The sequence below is a fragment of the Echinops telfairi genome, unplaced genomic scaffold (assembly GCF_000313985.2).
Source record: "Echinops telfairi isolate 266 unplaced genomic scaffold, ASM31398v2 ScPeMD7_7469;HRSCAF=8507_0, whole genome shotgun sequence".
NCBI classification, from domain to species: Eukaryota; Metazoa; Chordata; class Mammalia; order Afrosoricida; family Tenrecidae; genus Echinops; species Echinops telfairi.
Window position 1 is genome coordinate 16,493,519 of NW_022111372.1, and position 8,130 is coordinate 16,501,648.

The following is an 8,130-nucleotide window of genomic DNA, read 5'->3' on the forward strand; positions in this document are numbered from 1 at the left end:
GCGAGCGCTGTGAAGATGCGAGGAGGTGGAACAATGAATTTATAGCGGCCTGCCATCCTGCAATGGCAATTTCAACAATTCGTCACTGCACGCTGCCTCTTAAAGGGAGAGCTTCCACCACCACTCCCACCCTGCCTGGCCCGCGCCTAATCAGATGGGGGAGGGAGGGGGCCGGGGGCGGGGGGCGGTGAGGAGGGAGGGAGGGTGCTGGAGAGGTGGAAGGAGGGACCCTGGAGGAACAACAACAACAAAAATAACGAAGTGGGTAAGGGAAACAGATTTCCTTGCCCTGTTTTAAAGCCACAGTGGCTCCGGGTCTGTCTGATTAGTTCCCACCCCATCGAGCTTGGCTGACCTTGGCTTACCTCATGTCCAGAAGGGATGTTTTGGTGTGCTTTGCAAGTTATTGAGACATTTCAAGTCTCTCCCTGCCTCCTCTGGCGCGCTTTGCCTTCTCTCGGTAGGAAGTTCCTGCCACAAGTTTCCCCCTTTGCCCGTCTGGGCTCTGTGGTTCCCAGGCAAACCTTGAGACTCCATGCACTTTCGCCGGCCTGGGCTGTGGGCATGCTTAGGGTCCTCGCGGCCGGCGCTCCTTTCCTCTCTTCTCAGCTGTCCCGGGGCCGGGTCTGGTCCCTCCGCATTCCCCGGCCTCTGCCAGCTCGCCGGGTTCGGGCTCCGGTGACTCACTTCTCCCGGCCACCAGCAGAGGGGTTGGGCAGCTGGGGAACCGCGGGCGCTTCCTGGCGAGTCGCTGAGCCCCCTGCCTTTGTGGTGACCACCCCTCCCCCCCAACCCCCTCTCGGGCAGAACCTGCAGGGAATGCCGCGCCTTTGTGTGGACAAGGGCTGGCTACCTCTCCTTAGAGTGTGCCTTTCACCAGTGGCCACAATCTGTCACTTCATCTCAGTCAAAGGGAATGTCCTTTGCTTTAAAAAGGGTAGAACACTCAAGAGTTAACTCTTGAAGGAGCTTGCGTGCAAAATTTCATTTTCAAAAGATTTAAAAATTGTGTGCCTCTTCTCTCTTTTCTTCCTGCTCAGAAGTCCGTCTCTGTGTATCTTTGTCTAAAATAACAAATCATTGCCTTAGGTCCTGACCTACTGTCACCTTCTATCACCCTCAAAAATTACTCTGAAGAGCAAAAAAAGAGTACTTGGGAGTAACTACGAGTGCTTGCCCTTATTAGTACTCAGGTGGCATTGCCACTGATGGTGGGTTTCCCCTCACTTCCATGTGCCCTGTAATGACCAGCTGGAAGAAGGAAGAAGGGATAGCTACTTGGCATGCTGTCCTTTGCATGCTGGGCTGCCTACCTGGAAGGTCAGCAGTTTGAAACCCCCAACTCTGCAGGAGAAAGATGCGGTTTGCTACTCCTGTGAAGATTTACAGTTTTGGAAACCCACCAGATCCTGGATCCTACCTACTCTGACCTAGTAAGTGGGTCGCTAGGGTTAGCCATTGACTGGATGGCAAGGTGTGTGTAGTATGTCATCCTGCTGGTAATGATTATCGGTGTAAGGGCACCCCCACGCCCCCACACCCGCCTTCCCCTTTTCTCATTCTTCAGGAAAATGAATGTATGTACACAAAATAAATGAACCCCATATAATTAGCACATTTCTGCAATTTTCCACCTTTTGCTTTACTCCCAGTTTTACAGGGGATTGCCCGGGCATCTCTGAAGCCCTTAACCACCAACAGCAGGGTTAAAACTTTCAAGGGAAACCCATCATTTCCTAACACCTTCATCTGAAAGACAAGTGAAGAATGCCTGAGGTCACACGCCTACAGAGAATTAACCCCGGGTCTGCAGGAGCCCAGCAGTCACTGGTGGATTCTGAAGGAGGATGTTGCTATTGCTGAAAGGCATTGCCTTTTCCTCTCAGTGATAGGTTGTCCCAGGTCCGTACTACCAGTTGAACATTTATTTGAGGAAGCAGAGAAATTATAGAATAGCATTATAAAGAGAGAGAGCCTAGGCACTTTATTCTCCCCAAGACCCTTCAAGCCTTATGCTATCTAGATAGCAATTGTAAAATTATTAATGATCAGTTCCAGTGAAAAATGGTGCAATATTTTGTCCTAACCATCTCTAAAACGATCTAGATTCAGTAAATTTAACCAGTTTATTCTTGCTAAGACTCAAAGAATCATTTTCATTCATATTTTGGTGCAAAATGGTTTAACTGATCAGTTCCAGCTCTTTGCGTCGACAGGCATTGCCAGGTGCTGCAAGCGTTCTTCCTGACTGTATGACAGCCTTGACATACACAGCATTACCAGTGCTCCTTATTGGCATCCTGCTTAGCATCTTGGGAAATTCGAACTTGAATTTATTCTGAATGAAAAGCTTTTGTTTTCTTCAAAACCAACTGCACTTGTGACAACATTCGTCCTTCTGAATTGGGTGCCTTTAAGTTTAATTACATAAAGCTATTTCTGCTAAGGTAAAGCAAATGCTAAGACATTTTAACGAAGGACAGAAAGTCCTAAATATGAATATGTACCAAATACATTTATTAGAGCATCAGACTCACAAGGAACCAAACTGATGAATCTTATCAAATAATGAAAGCAGACAATTACTTCAAATTTCTACTCGGATATGCTTTTTTGTTTTATTTTACTCAATGCCATGAAAGTAACTTGGACCAATATAGAAAGTTCATCTGGTAATTCTTTTTAAAATAGTATCCTAGTGGATTAGGATGAGCTGCTGTGTTCCAGAAAAATTAATGTTGGTCAGACCAAGGAAGTTATTTGCACTGGATGAATGTAACCAACATTTTTGTGTGTTCTTTTTACATGTGGACATGTATTGTACACCCATTAGAATCAGGTTTAGTTAATAGAATAACAAATACATTTTTGAAAAAACTACATTTTCATTTAAACAGAAATTTTATACTATATGAAATTCTTTAAATGAATACTGTACATAGGAATTATTTAAGACATACAGGTGTTATCTGTAAAGTAAAACCAGCAGATCAGTTGTATGTTTGAGCAGTTGTGAAATGCTGTGTCAGTTTTTCTCACATGATTATGCACAGATTGCTTGCTTTTATTACGTAACCAGGTTCCTTTTCTCCTCCTCCTCCTCTGTCTCCTCCCCCCACCCCTCTCAATTTTCCAGAAATTATCCCACAAGAAACCCTTCCTTACTGGAAACACATGGAAAATTAGGAATTTCCATTGAGAGTAATTTGAAACACTTGAGAATCCTTTTATGATGGTGACTCTCAAGCAAAGGCTTAAAATATTTGTTATTTGACATTTGGCATTATTATTGAAATATAGCTGTATAATTGTAAGAGTACTTGCTTAGTCCTACTTTTTTAAAAGTTTTTTTTTAATCCAAATTCCAGAATATTAGAACATTACAATCATCTTTGAAAGTAACCAGTCTCTTGGTATTAAATGTATTTTTATTTATCTGGTTAATCAGGAGTGGAAGGTAGTTAAAACAAACCAATCAATACTAATTGATTGCTGCTTTATTCAGTCCTGGCCAATAAGGCAATGAGGACAGTGGCTGCCTAATTAATGAGCTGACCTCACCCACACGACAGAAATCACTCTCACTGTAAATCGTTTAGATAGTTTCTAAAATAGATACATAGTATTGTTTATTCATGACTGCTTATGGATGAGCCCACATATCTTGAACAAACATCTTTCTTTCCATTTCTTTCAGGCGTTTCAGGCAGATGGAAGAACATCTTTATTATAATTCTACATGAGAATGGGGCTTAAGATAAAGGCATTGCAAATTGTTTTGCTTACTTTTATTTTGAAGAAGACACTCTTCTGACACCTTGCTTCCCAACTGCCTCAGTCACGTTGAAAATAGGAAGTGACAAAGACAGCATTCCTTATTGTCAAAATGAGGATTGGATCCCAACTACAAGGAGGGAAACCTGTACTTGGCGATCACTATTATATTTCCCCCTTTTCTTTTTCCAGTTGGCCAGACCAGAGCCTTTAGGGAAAATTCCTTTCTCCACCAGAAAAGTGCCCCAGGGTCCCAACAAGATGCCATCTCTGGTGTCCAGAAATCTAAGCAGAGGTGCTGGGAGCATCAAGAAGAGAAGAGGAAGTGGGCTTTGTTCACCTGGAAATTGATCTGGGGCTACATTTTCTTTTGTTTTTTCCCCACAGGAGTCAGACTCTCATTTTGCTCCTCTTTTTCCTTCGTGGAGGTCCTTTTCCCAAACCCCTAGTCCTTCTTCGATCTTCATCATGATTTGGCTTCAATCTTCGTGAAGAAAAAAGCTCTCTTTGTCCTAGCGGGAGGTCAGGTGTAAGTTCTTTGAGAACAAAAGTGGGTGAGGAATGATGAGGTCTGGTATTATCACTCATGAGTCCCCAGTCCATCAGCAAAACCAACAAAGCAGGGGAATTCTCACCAGATCTACCCACAAAAGGAAGTAGAGCCTTGGTGGCATAACTTGGAATCAAATGGTTCTGGCGAATCTACTCAATGATGTCAGATGGATTTCTTTTGTCTCAAGACTTAATAAAATTAATTACCAACAACTTGTATGAGAATTTCTAAATGCATGTTTACAATTTGCTACATAATCTCTAATCTGCCTTTCTTCAACTCAGTCACTTGTTTACGTCTCCGAATACTATAGTCAAATAGGCAGTTACTTAATTTGTTGGTTAGTTTATTAGATGCTTTTAAAAAACTTTCCTTTAGAAAACATGAATAAGTAAAATGGTGCAGATGAGACCTTAGAAAGAAACTGACAGGTATAAGATAAAGATTTTCACATATATTCCAGAGATAAAATCTACAGTATGTTCAGTGACTCCATCATTATTATTAATTTTTTTTAATGCCTAGTCAGCTGAAAGAGCTTTGGTGGCCCTGTCAGGTAAGCAAGGACTGCTAATTGCAAGATCAAATCCACCAGTCACTCTGAGGCCCCAAAAATGTACAGCTTCAAAATCCCTACATAGGGAGCTATGAGTAGGAATCAGCGCAGTGTCAGTGGGTTTTGTCTTTGAAAAGTCAATTGAGTGGAAACTATTCTGACTAGACTCGGCTAGTTTCTAACTAATCACTTTTGTTGTGGTTGTTAGTTGCCATAGAGTTGGCACCAATGCGCAGCAACCTCATGTCCAATGGAAGGAAACAGAATCATTCCTCACAATTGCTGTTATGCTTGTGCTCATTGTTGCAGCCATTGGGCCAGTCTCTCTCAACAAGGGACTTGCTCTGTTTTGCTGACCCTCTACTTTACCAAGAGTGATGCCCTGCTCCAGGGATTCGTGTCTCCTGATAATTTGTGCAAAGTGTATGAGATGAAATCTCACCACCCTCACTTCTAAAGGACATTCTGACTATACATCCCCCAAGGGAGAGGTGTTTGCTCATGGCACTTCAGTATTCTTCACCATGATCATCATTCAAATACGCCAATTACTCTCTAGTCTTCTGGGTTCATTACCAGCTTTTGAATATAAGGTGAGTGAAAATACCTTGGCCAGATACTTCTTAGTCCTCAAAGTGGTGTTTGGGTCTTTTAACCTTTTAAGTGGGCCTTGCACCACAGAGTTGCTGTGTGTGATGCGTTGTTTGAATTCTTGTCTGCTGCTCTCATGAATTTTGATTATGGATCTGACTGAAAAGAAATACTTGACAGCTTTTATCCTTTTTCTATTTGTAAGGATGGTGTATGTCATTCCAGCTGTGAGGATTTTGGTTTTCTTTTCAATTAGTTATAATCCATAGTGATGCTTGTACGCTTTGGTCTTCCTCAGTCAGGGCTTCAAGACCTCTGGGCTTTCAGCAAGCAAGGTTGTATTATCTGCATATCTAATACAGTTGTTAATGAGCCTTCCTCCAACCACGTTCTTATTCATACATTCTAGCGTCTGGGGTTATTTGTTCAGCATACATATTGAACAAATATGGTGAAATGATTCAATCCGATGCACAGCTTTCTTGATTGTTAAACTTGTAGTATACCCTGGCTCTGTTTGAGAGACTGCCTGTTGGTCTGTGTAGCAGTTCTACATGAGCACAATGAAGTGTTCTGAATTCCCTTTCTACTCAGTGTTATTCATAGTTTATTATCCACACAATCAAATACCTTTATATCGTCAATAAAACACACACAAACATTTTTTCTGGTATCTTTTGTGTCAGCCAAGATTCACCTGACAACAGAAATGATATCCCTCTTCTGAATCAGATTTGAATTTTTTTTTTCATATTTGAATATTCGACAGTTCCCATCTATTCAAACCTTGTTGAATTATCTTCAGCAAAAGTTTACTTACATGTGAAATCGATGATATTACTCAATAATGTCTGCATTCTGTTGCGTCACCTTTCTTTGGAAGTGACACCCCCCAAAAAAATGCGCCTCCCCCAGTCAGTTGGCCAGCTGTTTTTCAAATTTCTTGGCATAGGCAAATAAGTGCTTCCAGTACTTCATGAGCTTATTTAAATATTTCAATTGGTTTCCCATCAATTCCTGGAGTCTATTTTTCACTAAGGCCTTCAGTCTCAGCTGCTCTTTATCAAAATCAGCAACACTTTTTATTTTAGTGGATGAAATAATAGAATGTTAATATTTATGGTTAAACTCAGGCTGTCACTTATATTTCTCTAATTCTAATTCTGTCTAGGCATATTAAATATTTCACCCATCTGTGAAGTCCTAGAACTTGCAGACATCTAACTCCCTCCCATGGGTGCCTTTTGGAGAGTTACTTGATCACTCATCTCTCTGCTCAGCCGAGCAGGGTGGAAAGGAGATGGCCTCTCAGAAGCAAACCACCGGGCTGAACATTCAAATTCAAAGAAAGGTCTTTCTGGAGCATAATGCTCTTTTCAAAACCATCTATAAAAGATATGGTTCTTGACAGCAACTTGAAATATTAGGTAGAATTTTTGGGGCCAGTGAGGAAATAACAACTCAGACAAGGAGGGGGAATGCCGCACCACTCAAAGAAGATAATTGATGTCATTGAATTGTCCATGGTATGTGGCTTTGACTTGGGATGCGGTTTGCTGTGTATTTTCTTAACCAAAACAGCACAATAAGTACAATAAGAATTTTAATATCAAATTGTGAGACTGGGGGGAATTTTATTTTATGTTAACTTTGGGGGTGTCTTAATTGTATATTCTCACCCTAGAACAGTGTTTGGTTAAGAGCACACATAGTCCTGCCAAACTGTCTATCCCAATGACGGTCTCCACCCAGGTCCTGTCCCAGCCTAAGTGCTATCAGTGATTCTGTGAAGTTTATTTAAGCTCTTTGCGTACAGGCTCATTGTCTACAAATGCACATACCTCATAGAATTGTTATGAAGAGTCAGAGATTAGATATGTGTGCAATGATCAGGATGATTCCTCTTGCAAATGAATAAAACTATTACTAACATGTATTTATCATTCATTGCAGAAGCAGTGGGTTTAGATTTCTGGTTTTCATGCGTCAAATTTTGGTTCATAAAGTGTATTTCCGTACTGATAAGGGGTTTTGGAAGAGAGGTATTAAAATCATGAATAATGGTGATAGTAAGACCTTCGATATGTTAAGGTTGAAGAAAATCCTGGGAGAACAAAGAAACTACAAATAGGTTTGCAGAGAGCTGCATCAGTGGGTGTTGCCTTTGCTGCTTAGGTGGACTATCAAGAGGACTTTTTAAAAGAAATTAATTTTTCCCATTCACATCCTCTTGTGTTTAGAGTCCTTGATAGTCCCTTGAAAGATTGCAGGGTGGCATGCATGGTTAAGTGCTCTGCAATTAACTGAAAGATTTGCTGTTTGAACTCACCTGGAGGTACCGCAGAGGAGGCATTCACAGTGACCATGTGCACAATAGAATTAAATGCTGCCAGACCGTCATCACCACCATAATCAGTCATCTAATCACAAGATCTAATCACAAGATCTAATCCTTGTGGTCTAGAATGTTTTGTCCTAGCTGACTTTTAAAAGTACATCACCAGGCCTGCCTCCGCCCCGCCCCCCCCACAGCCCAATTTAGTGCATATTAATTTAGAAGTTCTGCTAGAACCTGTTTGGCATCATAGCAACACACAAGCCTCCGCAGATTGTCACCTGATGGTTATGTATGAGGTATATTGGCTAGGAATTCCAT